The sequence below is a fragment of the Chiloscyllium plagiosum genome, unplaced genomic scaffold, assembly GCF_037043375.1.
Source record: "Chiloscyllium plagiosum isolate Xiang-an unplaced genomic scaffold, Cpla_swu_hap1 HiC_scaffold_2, whole genome shotgun sequence".
Lineage (NCBI taxonomy): Eukaryota > Metazoa > Chordata > Chondrichthyes > Orectolobiformes > Hemiscylliidae > Chiloscyllium > Chiloscyllium plagiosum.
In genome coordinates this window covers 145,588,643-145,613,771 of record NW_028270140.1, presented here as the reverse complement: position 1 = coordinate 145,613,771, position 25,129 = coordinate 145,588,643, and the positions used below count along the sequence as shown (strand labels likewise).

At 46.5% G+C, this 25,129-nt stretch overlaps 1 protein-coding gene across 3 annotated transcripts in view; it reads left to right on the top strand.

Annotated features, from left to right (window-relative positions):
• palld (palladin, cytoskeletal associated protein) overlaps nucleotides 1-25,129 on the top strand; it is a 570,384-nt gene that overhangs the window by 180,415 nt on the left and 364,840 nt on the right. The window contains exon 1 of one of the 3 annotated variants that reach the window (XM_087974125.1): nucleotides 20,422-20,606. The exons of the other annotated variants lie outside the window; for them this stretch is intronic. The gene's annotated coding sequence lies outside the window, so the exon portion shown is untranslated. Of the gene's footprint in view, nucleotides 1-20,421; nucleotides 20,607-25,129 lie in introns of those variants that run through there. 3 annotated transcript variants of the gene reach the window in all.

Sequence of the window (25,129 nt, the reverse complement as noted above, 5' to 3'; positions counted from 1 at the left end):
CTTCTCTCCAGAGAGAAAAGTCCGAGCTTATTCAACCTCTCTTCCAAAGGCAAGCCCTCCAGTCCAGGCAGCATCCTGGTAAACCTTCTTTGCACCCTCTTCAAAGCCTCTGTATCTTTCCTATAGTAGGGAGACCAGAACTGGACACAATATTCCAAGTGTGGTCTCACCAGGAAATTGTAGAGCTGCAGAAAAACCTCGTGGCTCTTAAACTCGATCCCCCTGTTAATGAAAACCAAAATACCATAATGCTTTCTTAACAACCCTATCCACTTGGGTGGCAACTTTGAGGGATCTATACACTTGAACACCAAGATCCCTCTGTTCCTCCACACTGCCAAGAATCCTGTCTTTAATCCTATATTCAGCATTCGAGTTCAACCTTCCAAAATGCATCACTTCACATTTACCCAGGTTGACCTCTATCTGCCATTTCTCAGACCAGCTCTGCATCCTGTCTATGTCGCACTGCAGCCTGCGATAGCCCTCGATACTATCAATAGCACCTCCAACCTTTGTGTCATCTGCAAATTTACTAACCCACCCCTCAACCTCCTCATCTAAGTCATTTATAAAAACTACAAAGAGCAGAGGCCCAAGAACAGAGCCCTGCGAGACCCCACTCAACACTGTCCTCCAGGCAGAATACTTTCTATCTATAATCACTCTCTGCCTTCTGTCAGACAGCCAATTCTGAATCCAGGGAGTCAAATCTCCTTGTATCCCATACTTCCTGACTTTATGAATGAGCCTACCATGGGGAACCTCATCAAATACCTTGTTGAAGTCCAAATACACCACATCCACTTTGTCTATTTACTCTATCCATGCCCCTCATGATTTTATAAACCTCTATAAGGTCACCCCTCAGCCTCCAACACTCCAGGGAAAACAGCCTCAACCTATTCAACCTCTCCCCATAGCTCAAACCCTCCAGCTCCGGCAACATCCTTGTAAATCTTTTCTGAACCTTTTAGGTTTCTTTCCTATAGCAGGAAGACCAGAATTGAATACAGTATTCCAAAAGTGTCCGCTGCTAAACATTATATCCAGGGTTTGCAAACATGGGTCATGGTACATTCAGCACTCTGCCTGTTGTGAACAGCTGAAGACACTATCCACCAGAAGTTATGGCCTACACACCTATTTTTTTACTGGCATTGGAATTCATATGCCACATTGCTCATGTGTGTAGAGGTAGCTCTGCTACAATGTAATAGTTGCGTTCTTGTGTGATCCCGTGCTATACAAAAATCACACAATAAAAGTAGCACTTAAAGTGTTGGCGATGCAATCGTGTTATAGCAACCCATGTTTTAAATGTTTACGCTTGAGAAACAGCGTTCTCTATTCATCAATTCCACGACAGCCAATTTGCGTTGACGAAACGCATGTTAAAGCAGAACGACCTGCATTAGGCAGAATGGTCTTTTCTTTTTAGCTTATTGACAGATTCTTACTAGCCTCACTCCGCTGACATTTTCGAGATGTCCTCCCTTTGCGACAGACCAGGCACTGTTCAGGACTGAAAGTCATGGCTTTAGGGTCACTCATGAGCTGATGTGAGCTGACCAGATTAGCCATTATTGTGCAGGATAGCTCTGGTATACTCTATTTAAGCATTGACCTTACACGGTGTCTATTTAACCTTTTTCTGTAAAGTAGATGTTAAGCCAACTGGCCTCAGTTTCCTGTTTTCCCTCTCCCTCCCTTGAATAAAGGAGTTACATTAGCTACCGTCCAGTCTAATAGTCCTCGAAGCTGGGGCATTTTGGAAAGTTAAAACCAATGCATCAAATATCCCACTGGTCACTTTTTTTTAGAACCCTAGGGTATGGTCCGTCAGGGCCCAGGGCTTGTTAGCCCAACAATTTTCATCCCCTGTCTAGGTGACATCCTCAGTGTTTGGGAGCCTCCTGTGAAGCGCTTCTGTGATCTTTCCTCCAGCATTTGTAGTGGTTTGAATCTGCCGCTTCCGGATGTCAGTTCCAGCTGTCCGTTGCAGTGGCCGGTATATTGGGTCCAGGTCGATGTGTTTGTTGATAGAATCTTGACAAGCAACATGAATTTGACTGGGACACCACTACTATTATAGGACAAGCCAAACAGAGAAGAGCCAGGGAATTCCTAGAGGCATGGCACTCATCCACAGATTCAATCAACAAGCTCATCGATCTGGACCCAATATACCGGCCACTGCAGCGGACAGCTGGAACTGACAACCGGAAGCGGCAGAGACAAATCGCTATAAATGCCGGAGGAAAGATCACAGAAGCGCTTCACAGGAGGCTCCCAAGCACTGAGGATGTCACCTAGACAGGGGACAAAACGCCTGCAACACAAATTCCCAGCTCGGCGAACAGAACCACAACAACAAGCACCCGAGCTACAAATCTTCTCCCAAACTTTGACCAACAATTTTCACTTTGGTGGTCATTGTGATTTTCACAGAATCACTCCAGTGTGGAAGCAGGCCAATCGGCCCATCAAGTCCACGAAAGAGCATCCCTCCAGTACTATCCCTGCTCCTGTAACCCTGCAGTTCCTATGGCTAATCTACTTAGCCTGCACATCTTCGGACTATGGGAGGAAACCGGAGCACCCAGAGGAAATCCACACAAACACAGGGAGAACATGTAAACTCCACACAGACTGTCGTCCAAGGCTAGAATTGAATCTGAGTCCCTGACGCTCTGAGGCATCAGAGCTAACACTGAGCCACCATGTTGCCTCACAGAGTTTTGGAGTTCCTCCCTCCCTTCTATTGTCTGATTTATTGGTGCTTATGGATGTTACTTGTATCCTCTATAGTGAAGACTGAAGCAAAATACGTGTTCAATTTATCTGTCATTTCCTTATTTTCTATTATGAATTGTCCAGTTGCATTTTCCATTGGACCAACACTCATTTTGTTACCTCCTGTCTTCTTTAAATATTTATAGAAACTCTTACAACATTTAAAAAATATTTTTAGCTAGCTTTCTCACATACTTTAACATTTCCCTCCTTAGTAATTTTTGGTCATTCTTTGCTGGGGTTTTTTCTGACAGTGCAGCATTCACGCAGAATTTCCTGAATAGAATAAACCCAGCAGCATCTGACCCAGAAACAGAATGGCACACTTGCCTTTACTGGTCAATGCATTGAGTATTGGAGTTGGGAGGTCATGTTGGGGCTGTACAGGACATTGGTTAGGCCACTTTTGGAATACTGTATTCAATTCTGGTCTCCATGCTACAGGAAAATGTTGTGAAACTTGAAAGGGTTCCAAAACGATTTGCATGGAACTTGCTAGGGCTGAAAGGTTTGAGAGGCTGAGTAGGCTGGGGCTGAGGAGTGACCTTATAGACGTTTATAAAATCATGAGGCGCATGGATAGGATAAATAGACAAGGTCTTTTCCCTGGGGTAGGGGAGTCCAAAACTAGAATGTATACATTTAAGGTGGAGGGGAAAGATTTAAAAGGGACCTAAGAGACAACTTTTTCGCACAGAGGGTGGTGAGCGTAGAGAACGAGCTGCCAGAGGCAGTGGTGGAGGCTGGTACAATTACAACTTTTAAAAGGCATCTGGATGGGTATATGAATAGGAAGAGTTTAGGGGGATATGGGCCAAGTGCTGGCAAATGGGATTAAATTAATTTAGAATATCCAGTCGGCATGGACAAGTTGGACTGAAGAGTCTGTTTCCGTGCTGTATATCTCTGTGACACTATAACCACGGCTGATAGATTAGTGAAAGGAATAAGAAATTAGTGTAGACAGGTCAGTGAGGACTGGATGGGCTGAAGGGCCTCTGTGCTGTGCAGACCCCATGAATCTAAAACATTTAAGGTTTTGAGGGAACGAGTGTGGACGAATGAAAAGAACAAAGGCTTGCATTGATATAACTGAAAGTGAGTTATAGAGGTTTACAAAATCATGAGGGGCGTGGATAGGATAAATAGACAAAGTCTTTTCCCTGGGGTTGGGGAGTCCAGAACTAGAGGGCATAGGTTTAGGGTGAGAGGGGAAAGATACAAGAGAGACCTACGGGGCATATTTTTTCACGCAGAGGATGGTACGTGTATGGAATGAGCTGCCAGAGGATGTGGTGAAGGCTGGTACAATTGCAACATTTAAGAGGCATTTGGATGGGTTTATGAATAGGAAGGGTTTGGACGGGTTGGACCGAAGAGTCAGGCTCATCAGGCTCAATTTCTCGTGGGCGGCACGGTGGCACGGCAGTTAGCACTGCTGCCTCACAGCGCAGGAGACCCGGGTTCAATTCCCGCCTCAGGCGACTGACTGTCTGGAGTTTGCACAATCTCCCCGTGTCTGGGCGGGTTTCTTCTGGGTGCTCCGGTTTCCTCCCACAGTCCAAAAATGTGCAGGTTAGATGAATTGGCCAAGCTAAATTGCCCGTAGTGTTAAGTGAAGGGGTGTAAATGTAGGGGAATAGGTCTGGATGGGCTGCGCTTTGGTGAATAGGTGTGGACTTATTGGGCCGAAGGGCCTGTTTCCACACTGTAGGTAATCTAATCTAATCTAGTCTGTTTCCGTGCTGTACATATCTATAAGTGTAGCTGCTGTTGTAATGTGACAGAATATTAAAAGATAACAGGAAACAAGCAGAGGGGGTGAAGATATTTGGATGGAGATTCATCAGTCGAGTCACCAGCACACACTTTGATACAATGGATCACATCAATTCAAACTGCACTGAAATTGAATGGTACATTCACATATTGTATTGTGAATGCTGACCCATTTCAACTGTCTCGTTGTTCCCTGTTCTCATACTAACTGCATTGTGTAGTCAAGTTTCAGTCTCTTTTGTACTGGCGCACTGGAATTTTCCAGTCAAGTTTCAGGTCTGCAGGGCCAGGCCAGGCTGCCTCACTGTCGGCTGCAGGCCAGAACAAGAACAGGTTGGTGCTCTGAGCTTGCTGGAGTGAGAAATATAAGACAGCGCCATTGAAGTGACAAGCAAGAACAACAGTTCCCTGTCTCAGGGGAGCAGGAATCCCGAGCCGTGGTGGACCCGCTCTCTGTCCAGTGCAAGTATCTCGTGCGTGAGAGACCGTTCTTGAGCACATGGAGGGTTGATGTCCCTGCAGCCACAATGACAGCTCCCATTCCCATTGCGTATTATACCACAGGGAAGTGATTCTCAGACTGGGGTAAGTGCAGCTTGACTGAACTGGTGCCTGGCCCCGGCAGGCCACCACCACCAAATCTCCAACCTGTTAGTGATTTGGAGGATCCCAGTGCCAGAACCTCAGATGGAAGAGAGACATCCCTTTTGGAAAGTGCTCTTTTTAATTCATTCGAGGGATGAGGGTATCATTGGTTAAGCCGGCATTTATTACCCATCCCTAATTGCCCAGAGGCAACCACGTTGCTATGGGTCTAGAGTTGCATGTAGGCCAGACCAGGTGAAGGTGCAGTTGCCTTCCCTAAAGGGCATTAGTGAACCAGATGGGGTTTTTTTTCCATCAATTGCCATGGTCATCATTGGACCCAGAATTCCATTGAATTCAGATTCCACCGTCTGCCATGGCAGGATTTGAACCCTGGTCCCCAGAGCATTACCTGGGTCTCTGGATTAACAGTCTAGTGACAATACGTATAGGCCATTGCCTCCCCTAACTACACTTGTGCTGCAAACCTTGCGTCCTTTATTCCACTGCTCCCCCTCTCGACAAATTTCAGTATTTGTTGACCTTTACTGGTGCGTCGTGATGAGTGAGGGCCATCAAGAAATGGGGAGCAGGAGCATTGTCGGGAATTCCCTCTGGAATTTTCTCCTTGGTAATAGATTCGGAGAGAAATTGAGTGAGGGGCAAAAGTCTGGCAGATAGGGTATTGTGTAGAAAAACGTGAAGTTGTTCACTTTGATAGGAAGAATGTAAAAAAAGCAGATGGAAAATAGCCACCGAATTCTGAGCTGTCAAGAGATTTAGATGTTCCAGTATATGAGTCATGGAAAGTTAATACAGAGGTCTACAGCGTACAGGGTTATTGAGATGGAGATGAGTAAAAGACATTGACGTGTTTGATCATCTATGATCGTATTAAATGGCAGAGCAAGCTCAATGGGCTGAATAGCCTAACTCAGTCCCTATATTTCAATGTACAGCACAGAACAAAGAGTGCTATCCTTCATTAGGACAGGAATTGATCAGAAGTAGCTATGGTGTTCCTGAGCTGTTCTGAAAGTAAGATTGATCGATTGATTTATTGTTGTCACGTGTACCGAGATACAGTGAAAAGTGTTGTTTTGCATGCTCTACAGGTAAATCGTACCACACAAAGTGCATCAGATAGCAGAACAGAGTGCAGAATACAATGTTACAGCTGCAGAGAAGGCACGGGGTGGGGGATCAGAATTAACATTTGACAGGTCTGTTCAAAAGCTTGATAGCCTCAAAAGCGGGGAAGAAGCTGTTCTTGAATCTGCTCATACATGTATTCAAACTTTTATATCTTCTGCCAGATGGAAGATGGTGGAAGAGAGTATAACCGTGTGTGTGTGTGTGTGTGTTGATGGGGGGGGTGGGGAGGTGTGGGGGGAATGTGTGCTTTGATTATGTTGGTTGCTTTTCCAAGGCAATGAGAAGTGTTGATGGAGAGGCTGGTTTGTGTGATGGACTGGGTTGTGTTCATGACTCTCTGTAGTTTCTTGCTGTCTTGGGCAGAGTAGTTGCCATACCACACTGCGATGCATTCAGATAGGATGCTTTCTATGGAGTATCTATAAAAATTGGCAAGAGTCCTTGTGGACAAGGATGTTATACTTCAGTTATACAGAGCATCAGTGAGAGCACATCTCAAATGCAGTGTGCAGTTTTGTTCATAAGGTTTCATATAAATTGAATGAAGACCATTCAGAACAGGGTTATTCGATTGGTCTCTGAATTGAATTGAATTGAATTGAATTAATTGTCCCGTGTACCGAGGCACAGTGAAAAGCTTTGTCTTGTGAGCAATACAGGCAGATCACAGAGTTAAGTAGCATAGATCAGTAAATAATAGGTAAACAGCAGCAAAAACAAAACACAGGTACAGGCGAATGTTCAGAGTTTGTGAGTCCATTCAGTATTCTAACAGTATGGTAGAAACTGTTTTAAAACCAGCTGGTATGTGTGTGTGTGTGTGTGTTCAGGCTTCTGTACCGTCTCCCTGATGGTAGAGGTTGTAGAAAAACATTGCCAGGGTAGGATGGATCTTTGAGAAGGCTGGCGGCCTTTCCTTGACAGTGGGCCTGGTAGATGGATTCTATAGATGGGAGGTTGGCCTTTGTGATTGTCCGGGCTGCATTCACCACTCTGTGTAACCATCTCCGATCTTGAATGGTACAGTTGCCATGTCAGGTAGTGATACATCCACACTGAATGCTCTCGATGGCGCACCTATAAAAGTTGGTAAGGGTATTCGCCATTAATCTTCTGGAATGAATGGGTTATCTCATGAGGAAAGGTTGGACAGACTGGACTTGTCTCCATTGGAGTGTAGAAAAGTGAGAGATGATGTGATTGATATCTATAAGATCCTGAAGAATGTTTCCTCTTGGGGATCCGTCCAGAACATTTTTATTATAAAATTAAGCGTAGCCCTTTCAGGATAGAGACGAAGGGATTTTTTTTTTTCTCTGAGGCTTGTGTAACTTTGGAACTCTTTGCCTCAGAAGGGAGTGAAGGAATATTCTTAAAGCTGACGTGTACAAATCCTTATTTAGTGGAATGATCAAGGGGTACCTGAGCTAAGGCTGGCACTGACCAGAGAGCAGAACCAGAGCCCCAAAGGCAGGCAGAGAGTGCTACGTCACTGCATTATAAACTCCTTCCCTCCTCTGTCTTTTCAGTTTGTCATTTTCTCAAAAGATCGCAATGTCACCTTGCTCTTCAAACATACGGAGGAGCCTATAGAAGATTTTTTAAAAATATGTATTCATGGATATTTAAACAACATGATCTGGATAATATCCAGGCTTGGGCTGAGTAGTGGCAAGTCACATACGTGCCACACAAATGTCAGGTTTACGATCATCTCCAGTAAGAGACACTCTAACCACCGCCCCTTGACATTCTCTGGCATTACCATCATCGAATCCCCTACTGTCAACATCCTAGGTGTTATCATTTATCAGAAACTCAGCTGAACTCACCACATAAACACAGTGGCTACAAGAGCAGGTCAGAGGCTAGAAAGGGCAGCACGGTGGCACAGTGGTTAGCACTGCTGCCTCACAGCACCAGAGACCCGGGTTCAATTCCCACCTCAGGCGACTGTCTGTGTGGAGTTTGCACATTCTCCCCGTGTCTGCGTGGGTTTCCTCCGGGTGCTCCGGTTTCCTCCCACAATCCAAAGATGTGCAGGTCAGGTGAATTGACCATGCTAAATTGCCCGTAGTGTTAGGAAAGGGGTAAATGTAGGGGTATGGGTGGGTTGCACTTCGGCGGGGCGGTGTGGACTTGTTGGGCTGAAGGGCCTGTTTCCACACTGTAAGTAATCTAATACTGCAGTGAATAACTCACCTCCTGACTCCCCAAAGCCTATCCATCGTTTACAAGGCACAAGTCAGGAGTGTGGTGGAATACTCCCCACTTGCCTGGATGGGTGCAGCTCTAACAACATTCAAGAAGCTTGACACCATCCAGGACAAAGCAGCCAGATTGATTGTCACCAAATCCACAAGCATCCACTTCCTTGACCATTGATGCTCAGTAGCAGCAGTGTGTACTCTCTATAACATGCACTGCTGAAATTCACCTAACATCCTCAGATAGCACCTTCCAAACCCCAGACTACTTCCACCTACAAGGACAGGAGCATCAGGTATATGGGAACACCACCACCTGCAAGTTCCCCTCCAAGTCACTCACCATCCTGACTTGGAAATATATCGCTGTTCCTTCACTGTCGCTGGGTCAAAATCCTGGAATTCTCTCCCTGAGGGCATTGTGGGTCAACCCACAGCACAGGGACTAGGTCACTGGCCCACCAATGACACCCACATCCCAGAAATGAATATAAAAAGATATCCTAGTTGCCCTTGAGAAGGTGATCGTGAGCTGCCTTTTTGAACTGCTGCAGTCCACATGCTGTAGTAGACCAACATCTGAAACTGCCTCTGATTTCCCACCTCTGATTCAGAACTTTGAGAGTACAAATCCCACTCCAAGGACCTGCTCACGGGTCAATCAATGTTTGCATTCCCAATGCCAGTTCTGAGGGAGTGCTACAGAGACAGAGGTGTCTTTTTTCCCATGAAGTGTGGCGCTGTCTGGCATCACACAGAGGGATGCGAAATATGGCAAGGCACTATTTCAGAGAGGAGCAGGTAACGTCCTTGGGGCCTTGCAACTAGTACGATTCCCTCAATCAACATTACAAAACCAGAGCAGGCAGTGGCTCAGTGGTTAGCACTGCTGCCTCGCAGCACCAAGGGCACAGGTTTGATTCCAGCCTCAGGTGACTATCTGTGTGGAGTTTGCACATTCTCCCCCTATCTGCGTGGGTTTCCTAACATGTGCAGGTCAGGTGCATTGGCCACGCTAAATTGCCCAGAATGTTAGATGCATTACTCAGAGGGAAAGGGGTCTGGCTGACTTACTCTTCGGAGGGCTGGTGTGGACTTGTTGGGTCAAAGGGCCTGTTTCCACACTGTAGGGAAGCAAGATAAGGCAATCTGACTCTTCAGAATGTGTTGCTTTTATTTCCAATGTATCTGCACAAGTTTGCTGCTGTCACTGAAACAGATTCTCACATTGCTGTGCACGGGAATTTGTTGTGTGGGAGTGAGCTGTGACAGTGTTGCAAGGAGCATCAGAGGGGGTAATAGCTGGATCAGTATTTGTCCCTCAGTCAACAATGTGAAAGTAGCTTCTGTGGTCAATGTCTCAGTGCTATTTACGGGAACTTTCTGTGCACAAATTGGTTTCCAGGTTTCATACATTACGACAGAGACCACACTTCCGAACTATTTCATTGGCTGGGAAGCTTTGTGCATGTAATCATGAAAGGCGCTATATAAATACAAGTCCTTGTTTCATCTGACAGTGTGTGACAAACATGAAATCTGCTTCCCGAGACTGAATTGGAAATAAATCTTACCCCAGTTACCGTAACTGAAAGTTGAAGGCACAGTTTGATAAAAGTTGGGGGTCTCAGACGTTTCTGGGGTCCTGGTGAAATGCAGCTACATAGAGCCTTGCATTTAGCTAGGCTCGGTTCTTCAGAGCTGGGCTCCTCCAATCAATCAGAGCATTTGTTTGCAGAGCAAGTACAGTGCCATCAATAACTCAGGCTGACTGGTTCAATACTCACCATGGTTAGGCTGCCAAGTCATGACAAAAGCGAAGATTTTTGTTTTGTTTGGTTATTTATTGAGCTCTTTAACGCTGACCACAAACCCTTCCACGTTATTGTACAGCAACTGTTTAGACAGGATAAAATTTACAGCACGCTCGGGTTCAAAGTTGCCCCGCAGGGATGAGGCAGTCTTATCTCTGGAACTCTTTGGATTGTGGCCCTGATGTGAATCAAGTATCTCTGACTTCACCTGAGCTGCTGAAGTGTGATTTTGTTAACATGCTTATTCCTCCAGCCATCCCTTAGCGCCTGTGATTGGAATCAGAGCAGGCCATTCTGCATATTCCGAAGATAGAACTCAAGAACGAGGAGCAGGAATAGGCCATTCAGCCCCTCAAACCTGATCCGCCATTTAATACAATCATGACTGATCTCATCTCGGCCTCAACTCCACTTTCCTGCCCACTCTCCATAACCTTCTAACTCATTACTAATTCAAAATCTGTCTACCTCCTCCCGAATTGTGTTCAGTGTCCCAGTCTCCTTCGCAATCTGAGGCAGTGAATTCCAGACTTTCAATCCTTTCTCCTCATCTTAGTGGGTGGCACGGTGGCACAGTGGTTAGCACTGCTGCCTCACAGCGCCAGAGATCCGGGTTCAATTCCCGCCTCAGGCGACTGTCTGTGTGGAGTTTGCACGTTCTCCCCGTGTCTGCGTGGGTGTGCTCCGGTTTCCTCTCACAGTCCAAAGATGTGCAGGTCAGGTGAATTGGCCATGCTAAATTGTCCGTAGTGTTAGGTAAGGGGTAAATGTAGGGTATGGGTGGTTTGCGCTTCAGTGGGTCGGTGTGGACTTGTTGGGCCGAAGGGCCTGTTTCCACACTGTAAAGTAATCTAATCTCTGTTTTAAATTTGCCCACAATCCAAAGATGTGCAGGTCAGGTGGACAGGCTGTGCGAAATTGCTCAGAGTGTACAGGAATGTGCAGGCTGGGTGGTTTAGCCAAATGGAATGCTGGGTACAGGGATAGGGTATGGGGTGGATCTGGGTGGGATGCTCTTCAGAGGGACGGTATGGTCTCGATGGGCCAAGTGGTCTGGTTCCATACTTTACGGACTCTATGATTCTACCTCATCCTAAAACAATTACCTCTCATTCTAGATTGCCTTATAAAGGGAAACATCCTTTCTAAATTTACTTTGTTAATCTCCTTTAGCATCTGATATACCTAAATGAAATCATCTCTCAGTCGGCTAAACTCTAGTGAGTATCAGCCTAAACTGCTCTTTCTCTTCTTATAAGACGACACTTTCATCTCTGGAATTAATCAAATGAATCTTCTCTGAACTGCCTGCAATTCAATTACATCCTTCCTCAAGTAAGGGGAGAGGGGTGTGGGGGAGAAAGAACATGCCGGAAAGAAATCTGGTTATCAGAAAGAAAAATGACACTAAGCCAAAGGAGATGATATTAGGACAGCTGGCTAAATATTTAGCTCATGAGGTAGGTCTTCAGGAGCAACATGAAGGGCAGTAGTGAGAGTGTCGAGGTTTAGGGAGCGAATTATAGCGACTAGGCCTCAGGAGGCATGGCCGACAGTGGTGGAGGAATCAAAACTGAGCATGCTCAAGAGACTAGAGATTTTCTCGCAGTCAACATAAAGACAATGGCCATTCGTACCCAATCCACATGCTGACATCTGTCTGTACTTCTTCATCAAAGCGTTTTGGTTGGAAATAAGGGTACCACTGGTCTGATGTGGGTGAGCTGGCAGAGTGCCCCGAGGGAAATCTAACCTCCACACGTGGACATCCCAACCTCTCGGAATAACTGCTGAATATGGAAGCTGCCTCCCCCAAACCTTTGTATTTCCTTCTCTACACCGTAGAGAGGAGGCAACGAAAGGAAGAACTCAGAGAGGTATATAGTATATCAAATAGCCTGAAGTGAGTTCAGTTCATTTACATTTCTTGATTAGGGACCTTGCTAAATGGGGAGATGTGGTCACTGTTTTTGATTCCAATGATGTTTGATTCTGCTATTTTGTGCTCAGCAGATGTCAGGAGATAGCAGAATTCCAAATTTGTTTACAGTTCTGATGTAGACATGAAAGAGTTATTTGTAAATAACTGGGAGGGATAGCTTTTCCTGTCAGTAGTTAGATTTGGCAATAGCCAATTGAGAGCTTATTTCAGATAAACAGGAGACAATTCATCAAAGGAACAGCAAGCACTGGGCATTAGTGTGTATCTGAGCATGTACATCTGTGTGTTTGTGTGTGTGAGTGTGTGTATTTGTGCATGTGTGTGTGTGTCTATGCATGTGTGTGTCAGTGTGTGTCTGTGTGTGTGTCTATGTATGTGTGTGTAAATGTGTGCGTGGGTGTGAGTGTGTGTGTGTGTCTGTGCATGGTGTATCGGTGTGTGAGCCAGTGTATGTGTGCATGTATGTGTGCGCGCGTGTGTACCTGTATCCTGTGGCAATGTCGAGTACAGGCACCTGTTTGTCTGTGTGTGTCACTCTGTGTGTGTCTAAGTGGGTGTGGTGTGTATGTGTGTGTACAGGGCTTGAGAGATTTGAACCCATTCAAAACTACTGCACATCCAACAGGGGCCCACATATCTGAAGTACAATCATACCAGAGTCGAAAAGTTGACTCTGTTTCTCCCTCACCAGATGCTGCCATACTCGCTATTTTTTATTATTAAAGATCTCTGGCATCCGCAGAACAGAATCTGTTTGTATCTTTCGTGTCTGTCTCCCTAGTTGTATGTCTGTGCAATAAGTGGGTCAGCTCCCTGACTGACAGCGTCGAGAGAGTGGTGCTGGAAAAGCGCAGCAGGTCAGGCAGCATCCGAGGAGCAGGAAAATCGACGTTTCGGGCATAAGCCCTTCATCATAAGCCCTGACTGACAGCGCAAGGTAGAGCACAATCATTGAGTCATAGAGTCATACAGCACAGAAACACACCGTTCAGTCCAACTCATCCATGGTGACCAGATTTTTCAAACTAAACCAGTCCCATTTGCCTGCGTTTGGCCCATATTCCTCTAAACCTTTCCTATTCATGTATCTATCGACATGTCTTTTAAACGTTGTAACTGTATCTGCATCTACCACCTCTTCTGGCAGTTGATTCCACACATGTACCACCCTCTGTGTGAAAAGATTGCCCCTCAGGTCCCTTTTAAATCTTTCTCCTTTTACCTTAATAATATGCCCTGTAGTTCTGAATTCCCCGAACCTGGGGAAAAGACCTTTGATCTGATATAAAACATGGTGCATGAATGGAACAGCTGACTCCCCCCTCCCTTACTCACCCTGTGCACTAGCAACTGATAAAACAAGGAATCCTGAGTCACTACTGAGTCAAGGCGAGAGACAGCTGGGGAAGTGTGGCCCCCCATCTCTGTGCTCCCAGCACCCACCCCTCAATGGACTCCTCCTTGCAAGAGGTTTCACAGGTGGTAAAGGTTATTTCTGTTGTGCAAGTGGGAGATGAGAGAGCTACCCTCAATCTCATTGCTGGTGACACAGCTCCTATGTTGCTGAAACAGTTCCAGACTTGACTACTCTGAATGTTATAGTTGTGACTGAACTGATGTGCCGATAATCAAACTCCAGCATGGGTGTAAATTTGTGGTTCAACCCAGAAAGATGTCCAAATAAATCCATCTCCTCCAGCTTCTTTCACACAGTCCATTAATACAGATATGTGTCTCTGCCACAGCATTCCACCTCACTCCTGGCTACTTCTCCACATCATCCACCCTCTGCCACTCCTGTTCAGACTCATGCCGAGTTCTCTTCTCCCCCTTCAGCCCCGTGTTCACGGATCTGCATTGGCTTCCAATGAATCAACAATCTGTTATTAAACTTTGATTTCAAATCCTAACAAGTTCTTCCCCTGTCCTATCTTCATCGAATGCTCAACTCAATCAGGAGAAAGTCCTCACCCTTAACAACTTCCCCTTCTAATCTTCCCACGTCCTCCAAACCAAAGGGGTAGCCATGGGCACCCCCATGGGACCCGGCTATGCCTGCCTCTTTGTCAGGTAGGTGGAACAGTCCATCTTCCATAGTTACACAGGCACCACCCCTCACCTGTTCCTCCGCTACATCGATGACTGCATCAGTGCCACCTCGTGTTCCCACGAGGAGGTTGAACAGTACATTAACTTCACCAACACCTTTCACCCTGACCTCAAATTCACCTGGACCATTTCGGCACCCTCCCTCCCCTTGCTGGACCTCTCCATCACCGTTTCTGGCGACCGACTAACCACAGATACATACTACAAGCCCACCGACTCCCACAGCTACCTAGACTACACCTCCTCCCACCCTACCTTCTGTAAAAATGCCATCCCTTTCTCCCAATTCTTCCACCTCCGTCGCATCTGTTCTCAGGATGACCAATTCCACCTCAGAGTCCCAAGTGGCCTCCTTCTTCCAAGACTGCAATTTCCCTTCCCACGCAGTCAAGAATACCCTCCAGCACATATCCTCCACTTTCCACAGCACCACCCTCAAACCCCACCCCTCCCAACGCATCAAGGACAGATGGTCCCCTGGTCCTCACTTGCCACTCCACCAACCTTCACATACATCGCATCATCCTCCTCCACTTCCGCCACCTATAAATGGACCGCACCACCAGGGATACATTTCCCTACCCACTCCTATCAGTGTTCCAGAGAGACCATTCCCACTAGGGACAATTTAGCATGGTCAATCCACCTAACCTGCACATCTTTGGACTGTGGGAGGAAACCGGAGCACCCGGAGGAAACCCATGCAGACACAGGGAGAATGTGCAAACTCCACATAGACAATCACTCAAGGGTGGAATCAAACTTCAATCCCTGGCGCTGTGAGGCAGCAGTGCTAACCACTGAGCCACTGTGGTGCCCAGCGGTTGTTGTAGGTACAACATTAAGAGGGAGTGACTTAGGTTTTGCGTCTCCCATGAACTGACTGTGTAGATGGTGGTGTCAGGCTTATTACACGGAAACCAGTGTGACACCTTAGTGCTAAAGGCATTAGAAAACAGCCAATCCTCTAGAATCATTCTGAAGACTTCAAGATACAAAAATTGAACTCAGTGACTCCAGTGCAGGAAGCAAACATGAGGGCAAATAACACTATGGCTTTGATTGGAGGATGATTTGAGTACAGGAGTTAGGAAGTCTTTCTGTAGCCTTAGTGAGACTGTACCTCTCATATTGTATACAGTTTTGGTCTCTTTAATTAAGGGAGGATATACTTGCCATACAATAACTGCGCTGATCCATGGCATGGCAGTATTGGCCTACGTATGAAACTGGGCCTTTACTCTTTAGGGTTTAAAGAAATAGCAGGTGATCATGTTGAAGCATCCAGAGTCCTTGTGGGGCTCAATAGGGGATATTCAGGAAGGAAGACTTCCTCTGATTGGAAAACCAGTGGGCACAATTTCAGAATAAAGGGCAAGCCGTTTAACACTGAGATGAGGAGGAAATTCCTCACTTACAAGCTGGGGACTCTGTGCAATTCTCCACCTCAGAGGATTGTGGAAGTTCAACATATTTACGACAGAGATCAATAGATTTCCAGATATCAAGGTTATCAAGGGATATAGGGATAGAGTAGGGAATTGGCAAGGGTGTGGATGATCAGCCATAATCTCTTTGAAGGCGGATTAGGCTTGAAGGGCCAAATGACCTGCTCCTAACATCTCCATGACACATTTTTCCTCCTCGTACTTTTAATCAATCTGTTAAGATGTGTTATGACATACCTCTGGAGCGAGTAAGACTTGAACTCTGGCTTCCAGCCCAGAGGTAAGAACATTACCATACATCACAGGGTAGGCATATCCACAGGTCCCTAAAGGTAGCAGGGTGGATTGGTAGCTGGTTGACAAGGCATATGGAATTCCTGCCTTCTTACAGATGCATTGATACAATGGATAGTCAGAGCCTTCCTCCCTGGGTAGAAATATCGATTACTCGGGGGCATAGGTTTAAGTGAAAAGGGGGAAGTTGAAAGGAGATGTGAGAGGCAAGTGGGTGGTAAAGGCCTGGAATGAGCTGCCAGAGGTGGTGGTGGAGGGGGATACACCTAGCAATTTTTAAGAGGCATCTTGACAGATACATGAAAATGCAGGGAATAGAGGGATATGGACCATGTAGAGGGAAAAGGTTTTTTGTTTTGGAAAATTGTCATGTGTTGGCAGGCCATAGGGCCTGTTCCTGTTAAAGTGTCACAGAGTCATACAGGTGTACAGCATAGAAACAACCCAACAGTCCAACTCGTCCATGCCAACCAGATCTCCTAAATTAATCTAATCCCACCTGCCAGCACCCGACCCATATCCCTCCAAACCCTTCCTATTCATATACCCATCCAGATGCCTTTTAAATGTTGTAACTGTACCAGCCTCCACCACTTCCTCTGGCAGCTCATTCCATACACACACCACCTTCTGTGTGAAAACATTGCCCCTTAGATCCCTTTCAAGTCTTTCCCCTCTAACTTTAAACCTATGCCTTCTCGTTCTGGACTCCCTGACCCCAGGAAAAGATCGCGGCTATTCACCATATCCATGTTCTGTGTATTCAATCAGTCTGATTTAATGGCACATCTCTGGAGCAATTGGGGCTTGAACCTTGGCCTCCTGGTTCAGATGTCAGGACACTACCACACAACTGATCGACTTTCCCACCACCCTATATCGCCTGGGATAGCCAATTAGAAGTTTACATGCAAAGCCAATTACTGACAATCTAGAGTGAGGGGGGGAGGAAGGGAGAGTGGGAAGGGGCTAAATGAAATGGAATTGGAGAGGGGGGGCATCCTCCAGTATCTTTCTTTGTTTTTCATATTTCTCCAACATTTTCTTTTTTTTTGGCCTGGTGAAGATCTTTATTGCACAGGTTTTAAAATGCCCTCCAACGTTTTGAGCAGAGGATAATTGGATAAAGGTGACCGTTGATCTATAACTGATTAAGGGTTTAAGTGCATCCTGTCCAGTTTCCTATCCAGACTCTCAGTGGTTAACTGTTGTATGTCACAAGCTGCCTGGAATGATTCCCAATACACAATGAGAGCCAAACAAGCTGTTGTGATGATGGATGAGCTGATAGAGATGAGCAAAAACCCAGATTCCAAACTTCAATTACCCAAATTGGGCCAATTTAGTCTAATTTGCTAAATTGGGCCTAGTTTATCGTTTTGAGATTGTTTAAAGGAGCAGTGCTCCCCTGAATAAATTTCCATTTGTTTTCCAATGTAGAAGTGTTAGTGTCAGGGAGAAGTGAGATTTTTCTCCAATGGAGTGAAAGTTTCAGTGTTCAAACTTAGGACTGTCTCTGGTACAGGAATAAAGCAGGCACTGTTTTCAATGGCATAAAGATAATCATTAAAAGAATCAAACGGGGTTTACGTGGACATTTATATCCAAGTGTTCTGGAATGTGCAGAATCCATTGTAACTTCCAAAAAGGAATTATATGCATTTGAAAAAAAGAAAGATTTGCTTTCTTAGGGGCCTCACCCCTCCCTTTACCTGTCAGCTGCGCCTCAACATCCTTGTCTTGGAGGCTGGCAAGTTAGCTCCCACTCCTTGGGAGGATAGGAAGTTGAGAGGTGACCTAATAGAAGTTTATAGCATAATGCGAGGTTATTGATAGAGTTAATGGTAGATGTCTTTTCCCTAAGATGGGGGATTTCAAGACTAGGGGGTATATTTTTTCAAGGTGAGAGGAGAGAGATTTAAAAAAGATATAAGAGGCAATTTTTTTTACGCAGAGGGTGGCTCACATGGAGAATGAACTTCCTAAGGAAGTAGTGGACTTGGGTACAATTACAACATTTAAAAGACATTAGGATAGATAAATTAGATTCCCTACAGTATGGAAACAGACCCTTTGGCCCAACCGGTCCACACTGACCCTCTAAAGGATAACCCACCCAGACCCATTTTCCTCTGACTTATACACCTAACACTATGGGCAATTTAGCATGTCCAATTCACCTGACTTACACATCTTTGGACTGTGGGAGGAACCCCACACAGACACAGGGAGAATGTGCAAACTCCACACAGACAGTTGCCTGAGGCTGAAATTGAACTTGGGACGCTGGCCCTGTGAGGCAGCAGTGCTTACTGCTGAGCCACCATACTACCCTCGAAAGGTCTGGAGGGATATGGACCAGGAGCAGGGACGTGGGGCTAGATTAGTTTGGGATTACGTTTGGCATGGACTGATTGGAATGAAAGGTCTGTTTCTGTGCTGTATGACACTATGACTCTGTATACCATACCTGAAGCCATGTGGACGCTCCCAGTGGACTGCCAAGGAAGTGCTGCATTGTTGGAGGTGCTGAGTTTCTGGTGAGATGTTGAACCGAGGACATATCAACCCTCTTTCAGTAGATCCCATGGGACATGGTTGAAGAGGAGCAGGAGAATTCTCTCTGGTCTCCTGGACAATATTTAAATGTTAATCATTGTCATTACAGTGGTTGATCTGGTTATTGTCACGTGGCTGTGAAACATAGGAAATGAAGTCGGCCATTCAGCCCTTTGAATACTGCCATTCAACTCGACTTTCCCCATAGCCCTTGATTCCCTGACAGATTAAAAATCTATCTCAGCTCCGAAGACACTGAATGACCCAGCCTCGATGGCCATTTGTGCTAAAGAATTCCAAAGGTTCACAACCTTTCAGAGAAGAAATTCCTCCTCATCTCTGTCTTAAATGGGTGACGTCTCACTCTGGGATGATGCCCCATGCTTTCACAAGGGGAAACAACATTTCCTCACCTGCTGAAGGTTGTGATTGCACAGGAGGTGTACAAAGTAAGATCAACATTAGATTTGAAATTTGAGAGGTCCATTGCACATTCTGATAACAGCCGGGAAGAAGCTGTTCCTGAACCTGTTGGTGTGTGTGTGTTCAAGCTTCTGTATCTTCTGTCTGATGGAAGAGGTTGTAGGAGAGCAGTACCGGGGTTAGAAGGGTCTTTGATGATGGTGATGTCAGCCTTTCCGAGAAGCGTAAATGGAGTCAGTGGACAGGAACTGGGTGGTGTGGTGGCTTAGTGGTTAGCACTGCTGCCTCACACCATTAAGGTTCCCAGGTTCAATCCCAGCCTTGGGTGATGATGTGTGTGGTTTTAAAAGTGTTCCTGATGAAGGGCTTTTGCCCGAAATGTCAATTCTCCGCCTCCTCGGATGCTGCCTGACCTGCTGTGCTTTTCCAGCACCACTCTGATCTAAACTCTGGTTTCCAGCATCTGCAGTCCTCACTTCTGCCTCTGTAGATGTGAAGTTGGCTTCCATGATAGTCTGGGCTGTGCACATTACCTTCCGTAGTGTCTGGGCAGAGCAGTTGCCATACCAGGCTGTTATGCATCCGGATGGAATGCTTTCTAGCATGCACCTGCGGCAGTCAAATAAACCTGTTTGACTATAATCTGGTATTGTGTGACTTCTGACTTTGTCCACCCCAGTCCAACACTGCACATGCACATCTTGATTACGAAGGGGATGAAAGATTGTCAGAAATATACAGGAATGCAGAGTTGAGGCGAAAACCAGATCAGATCTTATTGAATGGCGGGTCAGGCTGGAAGGGCCGAATGGCCGACTTGTATTCCTTGCTGGCAGTGCTTGTGATTGTAACATATGTAGATACCAAACGCTGTGACAAAAGTTCATTGAATCTTTCAACATTACCTTACTCAATTCTAGTTCTTAGGTTACTGGAGCTAACACAAATACTGCCCCCTCAGATGGGGAGGGGCAAATAACCTGCTGGAGATTATATTTTTTTTAAAAAATCACAGGTCAACTCTGAGGGTGGACCAGAAAAGGTGACAGCCCTTAACGTGTTCTCTCAGAGAAGCCGCTGCTTAAACTGTGACAGGACCTCAGAGACATGCGATACTTGCAAAGCCCTATCACTCAATCGTTTCGCCAATATTATTTTTAGATTAACGCAATCCCCTCCCTCCCCACCACTGACTCGGTTCACAAGGACAGCTGGTCTGCAGCCAGAAAATGTAAAGCCAGTCTTCCCTCCCTCTCTCTTTCTGAGAGCTCTGTTCTTTGAACCAAGTCATACGTCTCTCTGGGGCTTTTCGGTGCACTCTGCATCAAACAAAACATCTCCAACTTCGCGGGGGGGGGCTCGTATTTTAGAACAGGAGACAGAGAGCCAGCGTGTCTCTGATCCAGCCTGGGATCTGTGTGCTCGGGGTGAACAACCCGATGCAGGGAGCAAGTCTAACTGCACGTTTTGCTGGGATTCAAGACTGCAGCTGAGGGTGAGTGAATGCACTAACTCATAGAAGCAACCAGAGCTGGGTTTGTTTCAGTTGTTTAACTGTATTTGGGGAGCATTCCTGTTGCAGCTCGTTCATGGCTTGATTAGATTTCGCGCTGGCTCCCTTCAGCGGGCGGAATCCAGTGGATCTCAGCGATCACTTGCTCAAATGGTGACGAGATTAAACGGGAGCTGCGGGGGTGGAGGGGAATCCGCTGCGCCCCTGTCTTTCCCAAACAGCGAGAGGGCTAGTATCCACGCGGCGGGCAGAGTGGCCGGATCCTGGCTCTGGGATCCAGCCCTGAGAATTCCCCACCTCCCAGGTTGGAGGAGGTCAGTTCGTTTTATTCCCGGGGGGGGGGGAGGACATGGGGGGCAATTACAGGGTTCCAGATGAAGGTTTGAGTTGGTGCATGAGGTATCTCACCTGAGAGTTGAATAGGACCAAGTTCAGGCCCCCTTGGGGGAACTGTTTCCACCCTTGGGAGGTGGTGGGTGGTGGAGGGGAAGTCAGACTGAGGTGGGCACCCCCCACTGGCTGTTACAAATCCAATATTCCTCCTCCTGCCAGAACCCGACCCCCTCTCCTCCAGCCAATGGTCATCCCATTGATGTTTGTGGGAGTTCTCTGTGCAGACACCATCCACCACGTTTCCCACAACAGGACACTTCCACAAATTCCGTCAGGATGATCTGAGATTGTGTGAGGTGCTGTCAGTCCGGGGAAAGAGCTGGAGCAGTAGGCCACGCTCCTGTTGGCACAGTGCCCTCCTCCTGCTCTGCGCTGTTCCAGTTTACAAAGGCATAGAATCATGAACTTGAACCTAGTCAACTCTCAGGTGAGATACCTCATGCACCAGCCCAAACCTTCACCTGGAACCCTGCAATTGCCCCCCATGACCCCCTCAGGTATAAAACGAACTGACCTCCTTAAACCTGGGAGTTCATTTGGCTCCCGACTAAATCCTCAGGGTGCAAGGGCTGGATCCCAGAGCCAGGATCTGGTCACTCCACCCACTAGGGAGGCACGGTGGCACAGTGGTTAGCACTGCTGCCTCACAGCACCAGGGGCCCAGGTTCGATTCCAGCCTCAGGTGACTGACTGTGTGGAGTTTGCACGTTCTCCCCGTGTCTGCGTGGGTTTCCTCCGGGTGCTCCGGTTTCCTCCCACAGTCCAAAGCTGTGTCGGTCAGGTGAATTACCCATAGTGTTAGGTGCATCAGTCAGGGGCAATGGGTCTGGGTGGGTTACTCTTCAGAGGGTCAATGTGGACTTGTTGGGCCGAAGGGCCTGTTTCCATACTGTAAGAAATCTCATCTTAAATCTAAAAATCAAGCACTGAAACACACCCTTTGGTCCAACTCATCCATGCTGACCAGATATCTTCGAATCCCTACAGTGTGCAAACAGCCCTTCAGCCTAACAAGTCCACACTGACCCTCCAATAAGTAACCCCCCGACTAATGCACCTAACCTACACATCCCCAAACACTATGGGCAATTCACCTAACCCATACATCTTTGGACTAGGGGAGGAAACTCACACAGACATGGGGACAACATGCAAACATCACACAGACAGTCACCCGAGGCTGGAATCAAACCCACGTCACTGGTGCTGTGAGGCAGCAGTGCTAACCACTGAGCCACCGTGCATCCTATATTAATCTAGTCCCATGTGCCAGCATTTGGCCCTTATCCCTCTAAACCTTCCAATTCATACACCCATCCAGGTGTCTTTTCAATGTTGTAATTGTACCAGCCCCCACCACGTCCTCTGGCACCACCCTCTGCGTGAAAAGGTTGCCCCTTTTAAATCTTTCCCCTCTCAACTTAAAAATGTGCCCTCCAGATTTGGGCTCACTTACCCCTTGTCTATGTACTTTACCCACGTCCCTCATGATTTTATAAACCTCTATAAGGTCCCCCAGCAGCTGCTGACGCTCCAGGGAAAACAGCCCCAGCCTGTTCACCCTCTCCCTGTAGCTCAAATCCTCCAACCCTGGCTACATCCTTGTAAATCCTTTCGGAACTCTTTCACGTTTCTCAACACCTTCCCTCTCTTTAGGTTTTTTTAAGGGCCCAGTTCAGTGTGAGGGTGGGCGAGAGAGCAATGGAGGGCTGTCCTGTTACTCAAGGGATGGCAATCAAATAGGTGGCCTTCCTGAGGGCAGTTATAAACGAGGCAGTAAATGTTGATGCGCCCATTGAGCCATGCTTCTGTGGAGTGAAGTCAAAGATTGTCCCAAAGATGCAAAGACTTTTCTTCCATCGATGTTGCCCTGATTTCCAATTGCCAAGTGTCCTGTGAGATTCACAGTTGACTTCGGTGAACAGGGCGGTATATCACAATCGAAATTACTCCGACTCCCTGACCGTTTTCACTCGAGCAGAAGTGGAATTTTAATAAGGCCTTTTATAAAGAACTCTGGAATGTTTTAATGAGGTGAAGAAGAAAATATTATTTCCTCCGACTGGGGACCTGATGACGGTGAAGTGGGGGAAAGGGAGATCACTTATTTAAATTAGTCCCTGAGAAAAGGAATCAGAGAAATTAGACAAAGGCTTGTTGGGGTATGGAATACTTTGCCACGGGGAGTAATTAAGGTGGATGCCAAAGCATCTTTTTAAATGAAAGCAAGAATGGATAAAGGTTTAACCCAGAACTGTGGTGGGAGAGAGCAACCAGGGAGAGGGAGAGTGGGAGAGAAAGAGAGAGAGAAAAACCAATTGGATTAGTTTAAGGATATATCCGACAGACGGTTGTCATGGACACAGTCGACTGAATGACTTCTGTACACATTGGAAACTAAGGGGTGTCGATAGGGTGGACAGGAAGGAACTTTTCCCCTGGTAGGGGGATCGATGACCAGAAGCATTAAGGTACAGGGCGGGAGGTTTAGATTTAGATTTAGATTTTATTGTCATGTGTACTCAAATACCGTCACACGCAGCATCATATTAGGCACAAAGGAACCTAGATACAAAACATTGAGGCACAAAGCAGGCAAAGAAACAAAGTTTAAAAAGTTAAAATAGTTCGCAGAGTAAGTATTGAAAAGATTATAACACCCAGAGTGTGAGAGAATCTGGAAGTCACTGTGTCTCTAAGAGTGACACAGACAGAAACCCTCATCACATTTCAGAAGTATTTAGATGTGTCCTTGTTATGCCGAAGCACACATGGCTATAGGTCGGCAGCTGGAAAACGGAATCAGAATAGGGAAGTGGTTTTCGACCAGTGCAGACTCTGGGTATTTTAATTCACTCATGGGCATCACTGGCTGGGCCATCATTTATTGCCCATCGCTAGCTGCCCTTGAGTTAGGTGGGTGTGAGCTGCCTTCTTGAGCAGCTGCAGTCTATCTGCTGTGGGTTGACTCACAATGCACATTCACTCTGTGTCTGTGTGGGTTTCCTCCGGGTGATCCGGTCTTTGCCCATAGTCCAAAGAAGTGCAGGTTGGGTGAATTGGCCATGCTAAATTGCCCACAGTGTTCAGGGATGTGTAGGTTAGGTGCATTAGTCAGGGGTAAATGTAGAATAATATCGTAGAGGAATGCGTCTGGGTGGGATACTCTTCAGAGGGTAGGTGTGAACCTGTTGGGCCAAATGGCCTGTTTCCAGACTCTAGGGAGTTCTGTGATGCCCTTTGGGAGGGATTTCCAGGATTTTGACTCGGTGACAGTGAGTGATTGGCAATTTATTTCCAAGTCAGGATGGTGAGTGGCTTGGAGACGAACTGGCAATTGGTAGTGTTCCCATGTATCTGTTTGTGTATGTGGTGCCAATCAAGCGGGCTGCTGTGTGCGGGATGGTGTCAAACATCTTGAATGTTGTAGGGGCTGGACCCATCCAGATAAGTAGATACTATCCCATCACACTCCGACTTGTGTCTTGTAGATGGTGGACAGTCTTTGGGGAGTCAGTATTCCTCACCTGACCTGCTCATGTAGCTGCTATGTTTGTGTGATGGATCCAGTGGAGTTTCTGGTTAATGATAGCCTCCAGAATGTTGACAGTGGGAGATTCAGTGAGACTAACACTGAAGTCAAATGGCAGTGGATAGATTGTCTCTTGTTGGAGATGCTCATTGCTTGGCATTTATGTAGTGTGAATATTACTTGCCACTTGTCAGCCCAAGCCTGGATAATGTTCTGATCTTGTTGCATTTGAAAATTGACTGTTTCAATGATGGAAGAGTCACGAATGGTGCTGAAAATTGTTCAATAATCACCTGATGAAGGGGCAGCGCTCTGAAAGCTTGTGATTTCTAATAAACCTGCTCGACCATAACCCGGTGTTGTGTGACTTCTGACTTATGGTGGAAGGAATGTCATTAATGAAGCAGCTAAAGATGGTTGAGTCTAGGACACTACTCTGAGGAACTCCTGCCAAGATGTCCTGGAGCTGAGATGACTGACCTCCAACAACCATGACCACCATACTCTGTGCCTGGCGTGACTCCCACCAGCAGAAAGTATGCCCCCTCTCCCCCCTCTCCCCCCATATCTATTGATACTG